General features: G+C 45.7%; 1 long non-coding RNA gene across 1 annotated transcript; it reads right to left on the bottom strand.

The window, feature by feature from the left end:
* Window positions 1-2,772: 2,772 nt before the first annotated feature.
* On the bottom strand, window positions 2,773-12,970 carry LOC105532568. The gene is made up of 3 exons (XR_001005009.1): window positions 12,608-12,970; window positions 11,724-12,119; window positions 2,773-5,419 (listed from the first exon to the last, which is right to left on the bottom strand). It is a non-coding gene; the product is annotated as an uncharacterized LOC105532568 (long non-coding RNA).
* Window positions 12,971-21,432: the final 8,462 nt, after the last annotated feature.

Here is a 21,432-nt window from a genome sequence, read left to right as displayed (position 1 = left end):
TCTTAAAACCTTTAAAACAAACTCCATCTTCTGTCTTTTAAACCTGTCTCTTATACACATCTATGTGTGTATAAGAGATTTTCCTTAAGGTACCCTGTGTCTTCACCAGAGAGAAGGGAGAAAGAACCTTGGTTGATTCTCTGTCTGTGGCAGGGGCAAGATCTATCTTATCACTTTCAATCCATTTAGCAACCCTGCTGTCTGAGGACTTCACAGAGGAGGAAGCCAGGCTCTGAAGGGTGATGGAATTTGTAGTCGCGCATGTGTCAGCCACAGACCCAGATCTCTCTGGTTTCCTTTGCTTTGTTGACTACTTTGTTGATATTAAACAACTGGCTTGCCAGTGAAAAGTAGTAACAATCATAGGATAACACCCTTAACATCTGTGTGGCTCTCTACAGTATACAAGATGCCTTTCCATTGCTGGGGCCCGGCCCAGCATGGAGATCGGCCCCCTCTGCCCTGCTTCTCCCTGACTCCACCTTGCCAGTCCCAGACTGCGTGTGTCCCCAGCTGAGCTGGTTCTCACTCCCTTTTGCAGACATGCTCCCTTGGTAGGTGACTTCACTGGAAGCCTGTCTACTGATTCAGGGTGACAGGCTGTGCCAAAGCCCCAGCCCTCATGGGGCTCATAAATCCTGAGGTGGTAGGCGCTAGAGAGGTGCAGCTCAATGACAGTAAATTTGGCCTGTCTCTCGGTTTCACCCAGGGCCAGCCCTGACTGATGCTGAGCAAAGTGTCAGTGATGAAGGACTTGTCAACACTGCCTGGCTTCCTTCCTCACCTGCCATCAAAGGTGGACTTTTGTCCAAAGCTCTTTAATTTGGGAATTAGGTCTTACATGTAACTGCCAAGTTAAATTGGACCCAAGAGTGAATTTGGATCTGCATTGAAGAGGGAGTGGAAATTAGTAAGTTCTGGGGTGCCCTGGGCTTAGCACATAATCATAATTACAAAGACTGATGCTTTGAGCTCTTGCTGCTGGCCAGCTGTGTGCTAAGTGCTTCTTCACTCGATCAGCTTCTTACTTCACAACCCGGTCAGATACAGGCGATTTGTGCCCAGAGAAATGAGACACTAGGAGATGATGTGATTTGCCCAAGATCCCACAGCTGGCAGTGGAGTCACTGGCATTTGAATTTGTACAGTCTGTATTGCCAGAATGGCTGCTGACCTCTCCAAGACCATGTGGGAGGTTTTCAACGAGGCCTGAAGCTCCGCGGAGTTCCTGGCATCTGGGGAGGCCTCTATTTAGATCCAAGCCTTGGGAGAAGCCCCAGGACAAAGCAGCTTCTAAGGACCACATGGGGTGTGTTGGGGGCAGCCCGTCATGAGTCCTGAAGCCCAGCTTATTTTCTCTCTTTCTTTTCCTTCCTCCCAAATCCTTTCTGCCTTGCCTGCCATCCATTCTAGCTCCTAGGAAAATGCTAGAAATGCTGAATCTTCAATTCCAGTTGATTCCAACTGATAACACTTCATTGGAGTTTTGTTTATTTGAAGATCATTAGTGACAAGAATGTAGCAGTCTCCGCTCCGAAGGACCATATCCAAGCACACTTTTTTATCTTGACTTTGAGTCCCAACCTGGACTCCAGCCTACAGCCTCTGGTAGGCAGATTATCCTGTGCTCACCCTTGTCTTGGCAGCACAATCACAAGCTCGTTCTGTGCGCTTGCCTTTTGGGCCCCAGTATACAAGAAATGGGCTTAATTGAAACTATAAGTGAATTTGTCTGGAACACAGAAAACACTCAACAGCACATCTCACTCTGACAGACACTGTCAATCTAATTAGAGGCCTTGAATTATTAAAGCTCCCTAGTCACTTAGAGCTGTAGGTCACTAAGGCACCGAACACACTTGCCTGAGTGGCACTGGATTAGGAAGCAGTGGGCTCACAGCCAGCTGTTACTGTGGGCCCCCCAAATTTGTTTGATCACCGCTCTTCTCAGTCATGAAATCCCACCCTCCTTTCCCAGACCGGATCCTGCTGACAGAGCCCTGAACTGGCTCGGGTCCTGGCTTGTGGTCCTACCTCTGGAGTTCACTCTGGGGGTTTTGGCCAATCCTTTTTCTTCATGGTACCTCCATATTCCCACCTGTATTGTGTGGCTACAAATATTTGCTTAGGATCATTTTAGCAGCTGTGAAGTGTCCTGGGAACTCTGAATGAAAGGCGCTCTATTCCAGCTTATGAACCAAGTGATGATTCTGGCCCTGTCCACATGGCAGGGCTCTGCAGGAGAGAGACTGGACCCATTCATCCTTCATACAGTCCTAATTTTATTCCAGTGCCTCACTGTGGGCTGAGGCAGCAGGGCTTGTCAGAGAACTGAGCCGTCTTCACACTTTCAAAGTCCCTTCTATTTGGTAGGGTTGCTTTTTTTCCTTTTTTTTTTTTTTTTTTTTCTTCATTGCATATTAGCAAAGGTAAAATCTACCATGCAAGAAAAGGAACAATCATGAAAGGAGAAAGGCCTTCTCGAGGGAGAGCTGGTTATTAGATCTTTGGAAGGTCCAGAAGGCCATTTGCCTGAGGCCAGGATTTATACTATTAGCATGGTGGGCACATCCGGGGCCTACCCTGCGTAAATATCAGGGTGCCATTTTTACGTTTATTTTTACATATGTGTGTGTCTTGTTTCAGGGTGCCCATGGTGCAAGAGAGCACAGCTGAGAATCAATAAGATAATATGTCCAGGGCCTGCTAGTGATGAATGTGGGTGTTTTGGCCCATCTGGGCTGCCACAACAAAGTACCCCATAGACTGGGTGACATGCAAACAACAGAAGTTTATTTCTCCCAGTTCTGGAGTGTGGAAGTCCAAGATCAAGGTGTCAGCATGGTGAGGGCCCTTTCCAGGTTGCACACTGCAGACATCCTCACATGGTGGAATGAGGGTGAGAGAGCGCTCTGGGGTCCCTTTTATAAGAGCACCAATCCTATTCCTGAGAACTCCACCCTCATTACCTCCCAATGGCTTTACCTCCTAATCCCATCACATAGTAGGTTAGGGTTTCAGCATATGAATTTTGCAAGGACACTAACATTCAGTCCATTGCACTGAGTATTTTTGCTTCTTCAAAATGACTCCATTGTTGCAACCTATAATTGTGCATCTGTCTTGAGGCAAAAATAGCAGGTCTTAGAGCTGGAATCTCCAGCTTCCCGGAATCCTGGGCCCCTCTACCTACCTCTCTAACACTTCCCCTCCAGGAGCACTTACTTACAGAACATTGAGGCTCTGCTCACTGTCTCCTGAATCCATTTCTGCTCCTTCTTCTTTGAACTCCTCACTAGCCCCAGGGGCCAGGTATCCCATCCAGATATCATCCCCAGCTGCAGATATCTGAGAAACTCTGCAGTCACTCTCTCCCTCAGGGCTAAAGTCTTCACTCCCAATAGGTCTTCAATCACCATGGTTTCCAATCTCACTCTTCTTCTGGGTATGCAGAGCATGGCTTCCCATTACTTTCAAAGGGAAGTGCAAATGTCTTATGCAAATTTACTGTATTAGTTTGTTCTCACGCTGCTAGTAAAGACATATCTGAGACTGGGTAATTTATAAGGGAAAAGAGGTTTAACGGACTCACAGCTCTACACGGGTGAGGAGGCCTCACAATCATGGCAGAAGGAGAAGCAAAGGCATGTCTTACATGGTGGCAGGCAAGAGAGAAGTGCCAAGCAAAATGGGGGAAAACCCCTTCTAAAACTTATAAAACCATCAGATCTTGTGAAAACTCACTCACTACCATGAGAACAGTAGCATGGGGGTAATTGCCCCCATGATTCAATTATCTCCCACTGTGTCCCTCCCACAACAGTGGGAATTATGGGAACTACAATTCAAGATGATATTTGGGTGGGGCACAGTCAAACCATATCACTTACCAAGGCCTTACATGATCTAGTCTGTGTCTTCCTGTTTGACTTAATTTTTCCCCTTATTCACCTCTTTGCTTATCAAATCCAGCCACATTGTTCTCTTTCCCGTCCTTCAAACTCATCCAGGTTCATTCCCACTTTAGGGTTTTGTACGTGTTCTGGTCTCTCTACTCAATATACTCTGCCCACGAAAATTGGCATGCTGGCTTCTTCTTGTCATTCAGATCTTCGTTTAAATGTCATATTCCCAGAGCTAATTCCTTGAGCATTTCTAAAATAGCCCTTCCCTCTCAGTCACTTACATCTTACACAGCTAATTGTCTTCAGACATTTAAGATCATTGACAATGATTGATGCTATATGAGCTACCTTTTTTCCTCCAATAGTGGAATACGGATTCTATGAGTAGAAACTTTGACATTTTCCCTGCTATATCCCTAACACTATGGAATATATATGGCACTTGATGGTTGCTCTATAAACACTTGTTAGATGACTCAATGAATGAACAAACTAGAAATATTTGTTATGGACTATAAGAGGCTGCCAGTGAACTTCACCTTGCAAACCTCATAGTCTTTAGTATTGGCCCTAGAAGTCTCATCAGGATCCCATGCCCAACCGTAGAAGGCCATGGTATTGGGTCTGGGCTGGGTTGCAGTGTCCCAGTCACCTAGGCTTTGTGGTGCTTAGCTGTGGCTAGTAGAACAAGGTACCAAGGGTGAGCCAAGAAGCAACCTCCAAAACTTATCAGAAAGTCCAACCTGGCCGCTGCTTCTTGTAGGATAGGCAAAGTGTGAAGATCTTGATATGAAGCATAGGATATAAACTGGGGAAACCAAACCAGAGTTCCAGCCTGGAGGAATTCCCAGAGCCATGGGAACATGGTTGTAGAAAGCCCCTGTAGTTTTGGGTGAGCTGGTGAAGGAGCAGTTAGACTTACTTGGTTCAGGCACACAATGATCTTCAGTCCTTCTCTTGAAGGCATGAGCTGGCTGCAGTTGCACTTTGCTCTGCTGGAGAGGAGCTGATGTCAGAGACTGACAATGGGTCAAGGGCTGGGTGGAGAGTATTCATTGCTGATTAAGTATTTCTTGATACTGAATGAGAGTAGATTTAGTGGAGGGGAAGGGAAGACCACAGAAAGACCACCAAAGAGATTATTCTACAGTCCAGAAAAGAGAGGACAAGAGCTAGTGATGGCAGAAGGGAGGAAGAGAAAGAGATTCATGCAAGAGAATTACTAATGCAAAATGTGCAAAATGTAAATTCAATCAGATTAGGCCAATGGAATAAGGAAAAAGAAAGACGCCATGAAGCCCAGGAGGACCTGAGCATACTCAGCATTGTAGAGGGTGTTGTGTGCCTTGATTAAGTGAAAGACAGCAAGGGAGAGGCACGCGAGGGCAGGGAAATGTGCTTTATCTCTGGACAGGCTGATGTGACCAGCTCATTGGGACTCCAGAGAGATTTTTTCCAAAAGTAGCTGGAAATACAGGCCTACAGCACAAAAGCCCTAGGAGCCAGGTGAATGCCTGGAAGAATAGAAGGAATTACATTATTTAAAGTAAAATGGGCCAGGCATGGTGGCTCATGCTTATAATCCCAGCACTTTGGGAGGCCAAGGTGGGCGGATCCCTTGAGGTCAGGAGTTCAAGACCAGCCTGGCCAACATGGGGAGACCCCATCTCTACTAAAAATACAAAAATTATCCAGGTGTGGCGTGCCTGTAATCCCAGCTACTCCAGAGGCTGAGGCAGGAGAATCACTTGAACTGGGGAGACGGAGGTTGCAGTGAGTTGAGATGGCTCCACTGCACTCCAGCCTGAGTGACAGAGCAAGGCTCCGTCTCTAAACAAAACAAAATAAAACAAGCAAACAAACAAAAAGTAAAATGGGGCTTTTGAAAGTAACCAAGAATTCTAGTAGAGGGAGGGGAAGCCAGGAGGACATTTTTAACTTGAATAAAAACTAATGCTAATGAAGGGAAAGCTTGAAGCTGGAGGATGGTTTCTTATTCAAATGCAGTTTCGGATTGAATTATTTAAACTGTAGCATGTGATTTCAGAAATCAGCTGTCTTTTTGCTTTACAAAGAGAACTCAGGAGTGTCGTGAGAGTCAGAAGCCTAGGAACCAAACCCCCAAAGGGGCCAGACCAGGAAAACCTAGCTCTCCCCAGTACAAAGGGGAAAGCGCTCCTGTTCAGTGCTGCTTTCTGCACCACAACCACCTGTGAGGAGCAATCCGTGCAGGTAATTCTGAAAGCGCCATACGAAAGAAAGAATCACATGTTATTAATCATAAATGCGAAAGCAAAAACAAATGAAGGTTTCTCCTTGCCTTCAAATGAAGACAACCAAAAGCATCAGAGGTGAAAACAAGACAGACACGATATGAAGATTGAAAACCAGATTATACCCTAGGGAGCACGCATAAAATTAAGAAAATAATAACTGACTATGAGACGCAGATCATAGAATAAAAGGAGTCCCAAAAGAACCTTCCTTCCACAATAGAAACAAACAACAACTTAAAAATGTGAAGAAAGTGGGTCGGACACAGTGGCTCATGCCTATAATCCCAGCACTTTAGGAGGCTGAGGCGGGCGGATCACTTGAACTCAGGAGTTTGAGACCAGCCTGGGCAACATCTCTATTAAAAATACAAAGTGAGCCTGGTGTGGTGGTGGGTGCCTGTAATCCCAGCTACTCGGGAGGCTGAGGCAGGAGAATTGCTTGAACCCAGGAGACGGAGGTTGCAATGAGCCGAGATCACGCCACTGCACTTCCAGTCTAGGCAACAGAGTGAGACTCTGTCTCAAAAATAAAATGAATAGAATAGAATAGAATAGAATAGAATAGAATAGAATAGAATAGAATAGAATAGAATAGAATAGTGATATTTCATAAGCTGGTGTTACATCAATGAGAGAATATTATCAAGGTAGCCTTGGGTCCTTCTCCCTGAGTTCTTACAATAAGCCCCAGGTCAGGGTTACAAATATCAAGCAAAGGGAATACTAGGGAGGTAGGGTAAGGCTACGAGTCAGGGCTGATAGTAAAAAGATGGTCATGTAGAGCGAGGCAGGTGGGAAGTAGGGCAGGTCTTAGCTAAGAACTTCAGAGGAAGCCTCTCAGATCAGACCCAAGGCTACAGGGTAAGAATCGACTGCAGAGACGGGAGCTGCTGGCTTTCCGAGACTGCAGCTTCTGGTGCTGCCTCTTGGACTAGTTCCCACATTACAGGTTACCTACAGCTTCCCCCAGAAAAGAACATTTTCCTTTTGAAATATAGGACAAAGACTATTTCTTGGAGGGCCTCCAGGCAATGTGGACCAGGAAATAGGAGATTTGCTGGTCAAATCAACCTTGAGAAAGGCTGGATTCAAATAACCTTCTTTGATTTCTCGGTGACCATTGAATTCTCAGTATATGAAAGGCCCTCCAAAGTCCTGCTTTTATTTATTTATGTATTTAGAGACAGAATCTTGCTGTGTCACCCAGGTTGGAGTGCAGTGGCGTGATCTCGGCTCACTGCAACTTCCACTTCTTGGGTTCAAGTGATTCTTCTGCCTCAGCCTCCCATGTAGCTGGGATTACAGGCACTCACCACCACACCAGGCTAATTTTTGTATTTTTAGTAGAGATGGGGTTTCACCACGTTGGCCAGCCTGGTCTTGAACTCCTGACCTCAAGTAATCCCCCCGCATTGGCCTCCCAAAATGCTAGGATTACAGGTGTGAGCTACCACCCCCAGGCAAAAGTCCTGCTTCCACAAAACACACTTTATCTTCACTGCCTTGGGGTTATAATTTGTAACAATCACAATATTGGTCACGAAATTGGAGTTGGCTGATGTGATTGGCTATGCCCATATTTACTTCCATATTTCTGCTTTATAGTGAAGTTGAAGAGAGCAACTTTCTCGGAGGAGGGTATCTGAGCAATATGTATTCTGGCTAGAGCCTCTCAGCACACCCATGGAAAGCTACAGTACAAATTATCAATCTGTAGCGCACTCTGTGTTTTACAAAGCACTTTACTACTATTTATCATATAATAAATATGTAAATATGGTGAATATGTAAATATATGTGCATAAAGTAAATGTGGAGTATGACAGGAGTTGGAGGTAGCCGAGTCAATCGTATTCTAGAAGTGCAATAAAACAAGCTTGGTTCCTGCAAGGTGTCTTGTCAGTTGGTTCCAGAAAGGTGAAGATTTGGGATAATTGGATCCCACTTTCTACAACAGTTTCCACCGGTTGAAAGCACACCTACTGCTTGCCCTGGGGGTGTTTTCCCCACCATCCCTTCTCAAGGTTCATTTCTAATTACTTCAGTACCCCTAGGGTGCTGAGTGAACAGGTTCATTTAAATGGGAAGACCTAAAACTCTTGTTTTGCAGCTCCTTGCTGAGGTACCTGATGATTATCCCATTGCCAACAGGGGCAAGTCCAAATGCCTTTACATCCCTTCACAACGTCATCCCCCATCACTTTCCCTGCACGCTGTGTTCCAGCTCCTTGGAACGGCCTCCCATTTCCTGAACAGGTTGCGCTTCCTCTGCTTCTCAACCCTCAACATACACACCCTGCATTCTGTTCCTGGTTGCCCTTCTTTCCTTTCTCTACCTGCAAAACCCTCCCCAGCTCCCCAGGGCAGAGCTAGTTGCTTCTTCCCCTGGATCCCAGGGCTCTTTCTACCTAGGGGCCTCCAGTAGTGCCTAATGGCTTATAGATGATGCCCAGGAAACATTCACTGAGGGGAGGTCTCATGGAGCAGGAGACACATCTGCTCCCTCTTCACTTTCTGCCATTAGGAAAAGCTTCCGGAGGCCTCCTCCAAAACCCATGCAGGCACCGTGCTTCTTGCACAGTCTGAAGAACCATGAGCCACAATAAGCCTCTTTTCTATGTGAATTACCCAGTCCTGGGTATTTCTTTATAGCAATGCAAAATAGACTAATACAAGGCATATGTAAATTTTTTTAAAATGCCTTTCTAAAGGAGTGTAGATTAAATGAAGATGAGGCCTGACAGGAAGAATGGTTCATTTAGGGACTGTCTTTTACTGTAGTGTCTCCAAATTTGACATTAAGACACAGGAAAGCATGCCACCAATTGCCAGCAGTCAATCAAGAGTGGTGGGAAGAGGTAGGAGCCAGAGCTGGCACTGGCTGGCTGGGGGTGATGGGACAGGCCTAGGCAAGTGGCTGCCAAGTATAATCTCTTTGCGGGAAGAGCTATGATATGGTTTGGAGGTTTGTCCCCTTCAAATCTTATAGTGACATGTGACCCCCCAGTGTTGGAAGTGGGGCCTAGCAGGAGGTGTTTGGATTATGGGGGTGGACCCCTCATGAATGGCTTGGTTCCCTTGGTGATGAGTGAGTTCTCACTCTATTAGTTATTGATATTTGATTGTTAACAAGAACCTGGCACCTCCTCCCTCTCTCTCTTGCTCCCACTCTCACCGTGTGACACGTCTGCTCCCTCTTCACTTTCTGCCATTAGGAAAAGCTTCCGGAGGCCTCCTCCAAAACCCATGCAGGCACCGTGCTTCTCGCACAGTCTGAAGAACCACGAGCCACAAAAAGCCTCTTTTCTATATGAATTACCCAGTCCTGGGTATTTCTTTATAGCAATGCAAAATAGACTAATACAAGGCATATGTAATTTTTTAAAAAATGCTTTTCTAAAGGAGCATAGATTTAATGAGGATGAGGCCTGACAGGAAGAATGGATTCAAAGTAAGCCACATTGAATAGTAGAGGGAGGAAGAGATGGGGCAAAGGACTGTGCCCCGGCCCCGCCTGCTGGCAGGGCAGAGATCCCACTGCGGTGCCAGGGGCGCTCCTTGTCTCAGGGACAGGACAGGGCTGAGGAGCAGGCTGAAGTCCCCCCCGCCCCAACCTACCCTCCATGGTAAAGGCAGGGATTTGTAGCCAGGTCTCCTGGAAGGCAGTACATGATTTGCTACTGGTTTTTCACATATTTTCCCAATCATTTCCTCTTCATGTTTAACCTTCTATTATTTGACTAAAATCTCTAAGAAAAGCTTAGTTCCTTCTGAGCTCAGTCCGCCCTTGTTATCTTTTCTCAAAATTTCTGAACTCAAAGGGGCGGAAACCAGGTTTCCAGACATTCAGCTCAGCCAGGTAAACAGCCTCTAGTAATTCCAGGCAAGTGCAAAGACAAGCAGCAAATCGGGCAAACTGTAGAGGTTGCACCTGTTTTCTTTTTGAGAGTATCCTTATCAGAGAGCCAGAACTAGTCATTACATTGTGTTTGTTTGCTAACGTTGCTTTACCTTGCTGAGCTCAAAGTGCCCCCACGGACAAAAAAGGTCACAGACCACTGCAATTATCAGGGACTGCGGAGTGCGTTTCGTTCCTCCCACCTCATTTCACACGGTGGAAATTGATACGGGGAAGGGGAAATTCAGATTACAACAGACTTGATAGAATTCTTTTGCTGTTTTCCTCTAGACAACTCAGGCTCAGTTTAAGGTCCTTTTAAAAAGCCACCATTTTCTGATTTGCTCCTTCAGAAACAGGGCAGCAAATATAAGGATGGGAACCGAAGTGAGAAAGGCACTCTGAAACAGCGGACACAAAAGAAGAGCGATTGATGGACTGCCCAAGCTCGGGTAGATAATCCCACTCTGAACCAATCCTCGCATAGAGGAAACACCATAAAATATTGATCTATGATCTATATTGAATTGCCCATTCCTTCTTAAAATATACTAATGGACAGATGCAGCGATACAGGTACATATCTTAATTGCTAATCCCGTAAACATGACTGAGCATCCACTCTGTACTAAATCCACAGAGATTAAAGTAAGGATATAAATATGTATAATGAGAAGAACAAACATTTATTGAGAGCTACAGTGTTTCAGGTGCTGGACCAAGTTATAACCTTAATAGTAACTACATTGAACCTCAATAGTAAGTACAATTGTTAGTCCATTTTATAGGTAAGGAAACGGAGACGAGGACGATGAAGTAGCTTGCCTGAGGTCACACAGCTGACAGGTGACAGTGCTGAGATTCTGAATTAGTTTAGCCTGAGTTCCTAATCATTCTGCCCCAGTGACCTCCATGAGACTAGATCCCTGGAACCTGTAGTAAAATGGGTGGCGCATACCCGAACCGAGTGCCAGTACCACGTGATAAAAACTTCAAATGGGAAAAGGGAAGATGGGATAAAGAACAGGGAGATTTGCTAAATGATACAAAATTACAGCTGGATAGGAGGCGTAAGGGCTATTGTTCTATAGCACTGTAGGATGACTGCAGTTAATAGGAACATATACTTTCGAAGAGCTAGAAGGAGGATCTTGAAAGTTTCTAACACAAAGAAACGATAATGTTTGATGTGACAGATATGCTAATTACCCCGATCTGATCACCATATCTTCTATGTATCAAAAGATCACTGTGCACCCCATACATTTGTGCAATTATTATTTGTCAATAAAATAAAATGAAATAAAAAGGATTCCAAATGGGAAAAAAAGAAAGAAAGAATTCACAGGGAAGGTAATGCTAGAGCAGGCGCTTAAAGAATGAGGGAGGAGGCCGGGTGAGGTGGCTCATGCCTGTAATCCTAACGCTTAGGGAGGCTGAGGTGTGCGAATTACATGAGCCAAGGGATCGAGACCAGTCTGGATAACATAACAAGACTCCGTCTCTATTTTTAATATATATTTATATTATAAATTTTTTTTTTTTTAAAGAAAAAGAATGAGGGAGGAGATGTCCATTTGGAAACGAGCAGAGGAGAGGAAGCGCGCCTTAGGAATGCAGTTGAGACAACTAGGAACATCGTACCTGATGCTGTAGAAGAACCGAATGGTGCCAGGGTCAGACAAAACGTACCCCGGGGGCTCAGATGGTGGCCTCAATCCAGCTGAAGAGAGAGACCAATCTCCATCAATCAGGATGAAGAGCTGTAGACCACAGGGTGAAAATTGCTGTTGGCCATCCGAGCTCAACCTTCATGGAGACTGGCGCACCGCTGCCCTCTCAGGTCACCAGCTGGACGCTGCCCTGGAGTAGACTGCATGGGAGGGTTGTGCAGGGTAGGGACACAGCCAAATGGAGCTGCCAAGAACCAGAGAAATTACTGAAGATGGTGTCAAGTCCTCTGAAACAGTCTCCTTTCCACAGCCTCTGGCTTCATCCAGCCTCACCCTTGGCGATCAGCACGTGCTGCAGACACGGGATCTGCAAGAAACGCAAAAGGTATCAAAGAAAAGGCTGGTTCCACGTGATATTGATGCCCAAGCATCTACCAAAGTCAACTTTCTGTTTTTTGCTCTGTGCTTGCTTAGGCAGGTCCTCAAGTTTGAAAGACCAAAAATCATGGCTAACACATGGACGTCAGCCAGCCTGAGCGGCCCTAGCACCTCCGCTAATACTCGCTGGCCTTCTTAGAGAGGCATCCCTTTTCTCTTTTGCACACCTTGGATTTTCTCTTTTTCCATTTCCCACTCTAATCCTCTCTGAGGTTCCCTGTTCCTTTCCCTTTCTTCTTCCTCGTTCCTCCATCAGTCTCTGGTGGACCTGCCCCATGGCTGGCAGCTCTGGGGCCAGAAAGTTGCCAGTTCTGGTTTTCCAGGCCCGCTTTGGAAGAGTGGCATCCCCTTGTGATCACGGACTACCTGCACCTGGATCCCCCAGAGAGCTGGGAAAATGCAGAGCCCTGGGCCCACCTCCAATCTGCTGAAATAGGCTTGCTGAACTGGAAGCTCTGCCTCCAACAAGTCTTCTGGATCAGTTTTTGCTCACTAAGGTTTGAGACCCTCTGCTCTGGAGACAAAGGCCCTGGAAAGTATGATCTCTCATCTCTCTCTCTCTGCTTCCCCCATTAACCCTTCTCTAAAAAATGGAGAAGCTGAGCTGAAGGCACAGCATCGAGCCTTTCCTTCCCTTTTGTCCTCTGTCTAGACGTCTTTCTCCTCTACTGGATGGTGAATCCCTAAGGATGGGAGTCGTGTTCTACTCAACTCTGGAACCCCAAGGTTCCCATGATGTCTGGGTCACCATGGACACTTAGAAATGTTTGTTGAATGAATAAATTGTTGATGCCCTCCCTCCCCCCTCCCTTCTCTCCTCCTCCTCCCCTTTTCTGTTCCTCTTTCTCTTGGGATCCCCTTGGCCTTGGGCACAAAACCCAAATATTTTAACAGATTGTTAATGTTTAAAGGGAGACAGGTGGGCACAAGCAGGGCAACGGCAGGTTGCTCAATGGACAAACAAATCCACCTTCTTCTGTTGTCTCCTAAGCCAACAGGAAGCAGCCAGAAGACGGTCAGACGGTCACTCACCCGGCAAGGGCTCGGGACTGCTGTCCTGCCTGCCCCACGCGGCAGTTGCATAACCTTGCTGCAACAATCTGAGCTATAAATAGTCTTTACTGAGAAGCCCCAATCTGGGATTGGACAGGCCCGAGGAGTGGCCTTTATTTGTTGCCCCTTTAAACCAGTGGAGAAAACCATTTTTTGAAAGTCTCACTTATAGACTCCAAGCCTGGGGCAAAGTATTCCATGTTCTCCTTTGAGTTCAGCCTGGGGTCTCATTCTGTGACTGCATTTAGAGTGTCCATGTGGCTCTTTCTCCTTCTCCTTACTGTGACAATGTGTGACCCAGCTCCACTGATGGAACGATGCAAATAAAGATAATGATGATCATTCTTCACTAGATCTTCTTTTCCCCCCATTTCTATCACTCCTCTTCTTGTCTAGTCTTTTATCTCTTGTGTATGGCCCCGTCAGAGCCTTGCCCGTTGATTGGTGACTCTTATCTCCATCTAGTCTGTAAGACCGATGCTCCTGAACACTTGGGTTTTTTTCATGTTTTTCCCCTGTTCAGTGTCTTTCAGTGGCTTCCCCTTACTTATAACAGCAGCCTACAATTCTCAAAGGGGCCTCCTGTTCTTAATGTCATGTGTTTTGTTTGTTTGTGTGTTTGAGACAGAGTCTTGCTCTGTTGCTCAGGCTGAAGTGCAGTGGAGCGATCTCAGCTCACTGCAACCTCTGCCTCCTAGATTCCAGCAATTCTCCTGCCCCAGCCTCTCAAGTAGCTGGGACTACAGGTACCCACCACCATGCCCAGCTAATTTTTGTATTTTTTAGTAAAGACAGGGTTTCAGTATATTGGCCAGGCTGGTCTTGAACTCCTGACCTGGTGATCCACCCGCTTCGGCCTCCCAAAGTGCTGTGATTACAGGCGTGAGCCACTGCACCCGGCCAATGTATGTATTTATTTATAAATTAAATATGTGTGCTACTGTCAGTTTATAGAAAATACTAGAAAAGCTTACTTTCATTGTTAATTTTTGACAAACCATAAATAGTAGTTCTAATACTTTCTCCCTGACAGCCAGTGGATCATTATGAATACCCCACAATGAATATCACTGAAGATAGCATTGAATCATTTTGCTGGGATATCAAAGACTTCCAATATCTAGTTTCAGGTCATTTCTCCATTGTCTCAACATTTCTTAGAGATGACTATGGCCAGGCACAAGGCTAGGCTCAGGAGGTAACAATGAGTAGTTATCACCCCTGCATATCAGGAGCTCACAGACTGGTAGAGGAGATAAACTCATAAACAGGTAACTTTTGGAGAGTCCTATGTATCATCAGAAAAGTTTGCACAAGGCATGAAGAAAGAACAGTGGAAAGAAATGGCAGCCTGTGTGAATCCAGAAAGGCTTCACAGACGACTATTTGAGTGGGGTCTTGAAGCATGAGTATTTCACCAAGTCACAAAAAGGACAAAGGGCCTTCTGGGCACAGGCAAAGGCACAAAGGTAAAAGAAGAGCTTGGTACACCAGGGAAGGGAGAAGCTGTTCACAGAGGCTGATGGGGCCTGGAGGAGAGGGATGGAAGATCAGGACTGTAAAGGGAGGTTTAGACCAAATCATGGAGGACCGTATCTGCCATACCAATAAGACTGGCTTGTATCCTGAAGTTAGTGGGAGTCATGGATGTTGTGACAAACTACATTCTTTCCTAAATCTGACTTTTCCTAACCTCCCTGCAGGAGTAACAGACTATAAAGGAGGAAGAATAAAATCAGCATTTTCCCCAGGGCTCCCATGAAGCTGATAGTCTGGGCTGCTCAGGAGGCCCCACACCAAGGGCCACAGCCTCAAGACAGTAGGACATGCCTCTCCCCAAAGTCTAAGGGCAAGGTCAAGAGCATGCAGTGTTCGAACTAAAACTAAGAAAAACCCGCACCCCACGACTGGGACTAGTGGTCACGGAAAAGCTTTTCAAGGGTCACTAGAAGTTGACTTTGTGATGAGATGAAGACATATCTCTTGTACATTGTCAGGCATAAATCAACCCAAACTCTAGTAAAAGAACAAAGTTGCAAAATATAACACAATGACAGATGCCTGTAGTTTAATGAAACCAAGATTGGAGGGTAAGAATTTTTCATCTCTGGCTCGCCATAGTTTCAGAGTGGGAGACACGGCTATCCATCTTCTCTCTTTATCACACTTTTACTAAGAAATTGATGTTTATACAGTGTTCCCAGAGAAGCCATTTATCTTTTAAGTTCATTAGCATGTCCAATTCCCCTTCTAAAAAGCTTCACCTCAAAAATCTTCGTAGAAGGGTTTTCATTCATTTAATCAACCTTTATTATATGCCTAATGGTTGCCACGCACTGCTCCTAGCTAAGTTTTTGCTTCTAAAGTATTTCCCTTCATCTGTGAAGTAGTGCAGATGACCACTGTCTTCCTGATGGGGACTTGCAGTTTTGCCCAGAAGGGATGCTAGACAGACCCTGAGCTGTCTGCTCTGTCCGTCCTGTGAACAGGGCCAGGCATTTGTAAGCTCCTTGGGTCATGTTTGGAGGTGTGGTCTGTGTTGGAGGACTGGCGCCTTCCTCTGTGAGACAGAGTCGTCCTCTGTGCTGTGCTGAAACAGCAGCCTTGAGATTTTAGCCTAATGTGCTAACAAAATGAAATAATCATCCAGAAAGAAAACGTTAGACTGAATTAGAAATGATAGAGATCCTCGTCTTGACAGGGACAAGACTGTTAGAGATTATAAGAATGAAATTACAGGCCTGACGTGCAGCTGTGTAGGGATGGGGCCAGCAAGGTACTGACAACCTGGGCAACAGCAGGGTGTCATAGAAGATGGACTGGACAGCTGGGCACCGTGGCTCATTCCTGTAGTTCCAACACTTTGGGAGGCTGAAGCAGGTGGATCACGAGGTCAGGAGTTCCAGACCATCCTGACCAACACGATGAAACCCTGTCTCTACTAAAAATACAAAAATTAGCCGGGCGTGGTGGTGAGCGCCTGTAATCCCAGTTACTCAGGACGCTGAGGCAGGAGAATCGCTGGAACCCAGGAGGCAGAGGTTGCAGTGAGCTGAGATCAAGCCACTGCACTCCAGCCTGGGAAACAGAGCAAGATTCCGTTTCAAAAAATAAATAAATAAATAAATAAGATGGACTGAACTCAAAGTCAGAGACTGGAGCACCAACCTCAGCTCTGAAAATCAGCCATCTCCTCGAAACGCTCATACCCTTTCTGTCTCTCCATATACCCTTCTGTCAAAGGAGGATACTAGGTGTTTCTAGCTAAGACCTTGATTCTAAAGTGTTGCATTTATTTCATCATATTTCCACACTTGTCAACAAAAGTAAGACGGATTAGGTCAGCACTTCCTCTTGTATGGGTATATCTGAAATCTAGCTGCTTTCGTTACTGTAGATAAGTGTTACTGACCTGCCATTTTTCTTTGGAATTCCTTTGGAAGGGAAAAGAAATAAATAAACATTCTTTGTTATCAGTTGTTCTCATTAAGAGCTTCATTCTGTGGCTCCTCTGATATCTTAAATTGAAGAGTGAGGCTGGGAAAAGGAGAAAGAGACACGCAAAGGGGAAGAGGGATCTCATGGGAGAGATGAGAAACCAGAAACATTGGTCCACCTCATCAGAAAAGTTGACTTTAGTGTCTTGAGTACATTGTTTAAATATCTGTCACCACAATTCCCCTGTTTGCAAATGGCAGTGATAATGCCAACTTATCTCATTAGGGTGTTATGGGAGGAATAATAACAGTTTAAACACACAGTCAACAAAGTACTGTCGGAATGCTCATTGTCACCGGTAACATGAATTGGTTTTTACATGGGCAGTAGTGACCCCCAAATGAAGATCCTTCTCCCTGAGAAGGAGGCCAGGCAGGAGCTATGCCCAGGAAGCACTGCCCAGGTAGGCAAGATTGTCTGCCCATGGTTTCATTTCTATAAGGCCCCAATGAACCTCTTAGGAGTGACAACCAACCAAGCTGAGGCTGAAGGCTGGCCTCTAGTTTTAAGACTACTAAGCAATTCAGAGTAGATGCTGTTTTGCCCAGGAGGGATGCCAGGCAGACTCTGAGCCACCTCTGGATGATTGTTCATTTGGTTAGGCGAGGCAATGAAGAATTCAGTGAATGGCAAAATAGTCTAGGAGTACTCAAACAAGATGGCCCATGGACTGGGGTTCAGATAATTACATGAGTGGGGACCACAAGTCTGAAAAAACATGTATATGTATATTCCTTTCTATTTATGTATGATTCATATATTATGTATTTTAAATGTTTATTTAGATTTAGACTTATCACAACTGCTGACCCTACCTCCAGTCCTCACCTCTGATTTGCTCTGAGCAGAGGTTGGCAAACTATAACCTGCGTGCCAAATCCAGCCTGTGGCCTGTTTTTGTGTGACCCAAGAGCTGAGAATTCGTTTTGCATTTTTCAAGGGTTGTAAAACACACAGACAGGAATATGCAACAGAGGCCTGGCCTGATGCAGTGCAAAAAGCCTCAAATAATTTACTACCTGGACCTTTGCATAAAAGTTTGCCAACATCTAGCCTTGAGGACTTACTGGCCTCTTGTGTATGACATGATTTATGATTGCTTTCTCATTTCATCCTTACAGCCATCCTGGAAGAGGGGTAGGACAGCTGCTATTATGTCCAGTTTTAAGGTGAGGAAACAGAAGGCCAGAACACTTACATAACTGCTCGAGGTCACATTCACAGTGGCAAGGCTGGGAATAGACCCATGGCCTTCGAATTCCCCATCCAGAACTCTTATCAGTAGATCACAGAGAGAATGGCTGACCCAGCTCTTCCGTACCAGAGGAAGGTTGAACTCAGTCCAAACGGATTCGAGGGCATTGAGTCTGTCTACTCTTTCTTAGCAGGCAGCCCATTGGGGGAAAGTCACGAAGAGGATTTGGAAATTCTAGCAATGTTTAACTAGTCTTATTACAGACTTAGGCAAGGCAGGCAACAAAAGTTCACATATTACCCTGAACTGATGTCTCAACTGTCCAAGCTGACAGTAGCCCCCGCCCTCTATCCTGCAGAGGAACCCCCGAAGACAGTGGCAATGCACTTGTAGCAAAGGGCTGCTCGCACCCCTGGGCTGTCTGCACTCCTAGTTCAGAATTCAACCCCCTCTGCCCCAGGGAGTGCTGCAGGGAGCTGCCGGAGTGCATGAATGCCCACATTATCCAATGCCCCGGCCCGTCGGCAGCTTCCCGGCCACAGACCCGGGCGGACCGCGGGCGGCTGGCGTGGCCTGCTGTGTCCCTGACATAAACAGCCCACAGCTGAGTAGCAGCTTGTTCTCATCCCCACCCTACGCAAGGTCTCCCCGAACCCAGGCCTCCCTGCTGCCCCAGGGCTGAAGAGGGGCTTTGTGCCTGTAATTCAGACCAGCTTCTGCCTAACCCCCTTAACTGCTACCAAGCAGCGACCTGGAATAAAGATGTGCATGGGGTTCGTCCCCAAGTCTTCCCCAGGCAGGCAGGGCTGGGGGCCGCCAAGGCCCAGGCCTGTCTGCCTGTCAGAGATGATTTAGGGAGCTTTGATAGAATGGTAGGAGGCTGGGCAGGGTGAGTTTAGAGTTTAGAGGCGTTTCTAAGAACTTACAAATCCAAGTCCTCAAATATCTTCCTTTTGGCTCAGTGTGGAGTGAGACTGCCATTCTTAGAGATTGACCTCTAAGAAACGAACACAGAGTCATTGCTAATTTCATCATATCAGTAAGTTAGTAATTTAGCCCTTACTAGGCAGAGACCTGGACCCTATGGAGGAACCACAGAGAGGGGAAAAGGAGGAAGACAGGCAAGAGTGGGGCCCCTCCGAGGCAGGGTCCCTGCACACCAAGCCCATAGTGCGAGAGTGCTGAGAATCCGGGCCAGCAGGTGTCAACAAAGGGACTCAGTGGGAATGAGGGCACAGCAGTGTAAGGCCTTGCTGCCTTTGTAATTCTTCCTCATCTTCACTCTTCCCACAGCAGCTCAAACATAAGGAAGTCTTCTCGCTGTGTTCTCACTGCCATCTTCTCATCTCCACCCGCCACGGCTTCCCCATCCTCTGTCTTCCACTGTCCCACAGAACCTTCGCAACCTGGTTCCAAACTAGCAACTCTCATCTGAAAGATCACATGGATCTGAAGCTCCTTATACAAGTCTTGGCCCTGCCTTGTGCTTTTTATGGCCCTTATTTGTTTCTACCTTGAATTCCAATTTTTGGAGACCTGTCCTATTTCCATCATGAGACTGTGGGAAACTTGAAGGAGAGGCCTGTCTGATTCAGCCACAGCATCAAGCACAGTCCTTTGCCCACAGGTGAACCTGTAATAAATATCAAGCCATTTTAGTATTTCCTCATGATTCTTCCAGCCAGATGCTAAGAAAAACTTTTAAAACCCTAGGGAAGGGCCAACTGGGATCTTTACAGCTGCTCTAATCTAAGAGGGATTCTTTTCATGCTCAGAATTTAAAAAAATTTAAAGTTTTTCAGGACACCAGGTTGCATCAGACACTAATAGAGATTTCCAAACTCCTGAGCAATCACCCATTCAACACTTCTGCCAATACAAACATGTCCAATGATGGGGGAGAAGAAAGAGACCTCTTTTTCTTTCAAAGTCATTCATATGTAAAGATCGATTGGGATTTATAGAAGACAATTCTTACCAAGGGGCTCACTAGGCTTTCGTTCTGAAATCACGTTTTTCCTTTGCAATCACATTTTTTGTAGGTCTCTTATTAGACCTGCCAAGACGGGCAATCTGCTGTGTCTGCTTATTTGCTGAATCACTGCTGATGTAAACTCAGCAAACAGCAACAAAAAGCTGTTTTAATGAGATTTTAAAGTTCAGCTGTGAAAACTGAAAGTCACCCAATATCAAATCACCCAACCACCTGAGAATATTGCACTGAAATGTTCTTGTCGCTCACAGCAATTCTATTTCTGACCAGCCAGTTTACAGTAGCAGAAGGGAGCGAGGCAGGGAGGATAAGAAGCAGTTACCCAGGGACAATTTTGGGAGAATCAAATAGAGAATGTTTGCAAAGGGCCCGGCATAGGACCTGGGGTCAAATAGATGCTCAATAAATATTGGTTGTCCATTCTTTGGGCTTCTTTTAGATCTCATATGAGTAGGGTTCACTGTGGTACACAATATTCTTCAGTATAAAATTTGGACTTTGAATGCATTCATCTCTTTGAATAATTAAACAAATGCAGTCACTCACACACTTAAAGGCCATGATGAGAGTGTGTTACAAATCGAGAGTTATAATTAATCTAATTCTATGCACCTGAGGTCAATTAAAAACAAAAAGATGAATGAGTCTATCTTTTATGGTTTCAATCAATCACATAGGCCCCTACTTGTCCGAGGAAGTCAAGTATCTCCCTCTGGGGGCCTCCACGTCTCATTCAAGAAAATACTCTTCCATTCCAGGCTGGCTCAGTACAAAGGGGTTGACGATCAGTTCTGGCTTCAAGGCCAGGCATCTGGAAACTGAACACTGTTAGTAGTTAACTGTGTCTCTCGCATGGCTGTGCCACACAGTATTGCAGATGAAGCTTCATGTGATCAGTCCCTGGACGCTTGCCCTCTCTGTGGCAATGTTCTGGGTTTCTGCCCAGGCCAAGTGGTGTTCGGCTCCTGAGCTCAGATATGCAGCCTCCAGCAGCAGCCGCATGATGTGCAGAAACAAATCTTCCCTCAAGTTCAGGGACTGTCAGGCCAGGGATTGAAAGTCACATGGCTATACAGCAAGGCAGATAACAGAAATGAGCAAAGAAGAAGAATACACTTTATTCTTTATTATTATTATTATTATTATTATTATTATTATTATTTTGAGACAGAATCTCACTGTGTCACGCAGGCTGGAGTGCACTGGCACCATCATAGCTCACTGCAGCCTCGAACTCCTGGGCTCAAGCAATCCTCCCACCTTAGCCTCCCGAGTAGCTGGGACCACAGGCGTGTACCACCATGCTCAACTAATTTTTAAAATATTTTATAGAGATGGGGCCTTGTCATGTCATCCAGGCTGGTCTCAAACTCTTGGGCTCAAGCAATCCTCCTGCCTTAACCTCCCAAAGTGCTGGGATTATAGTCACAGGCCACCACACTCAGCCAGATTTATTTTTTTATTGAACTTTAATGTTAGCAGGTTATACGTAAATACACGTAA

This window comes from Mandrillus leucophaeus, unplaced genomic scaffold (assembly GCF_000951045.1).
Source record: "Mandrillus leucophaeus isolate KB7577 unplaced genomic scaffold, Mleu.le_1.0 Scaffold97, whole genome shotgun sequence".
Lineage (NCBI taxonomy): Eukaryota > Metazoa > Chordata > Mammalia > Primates > Cercopithecidae > Mandrillus > Mandrillus leucophaeus.
Note: the sequence above shows the minus strand (reverse complement) of the source record. Positions and strands in the feature narration are given on the sequence as shown.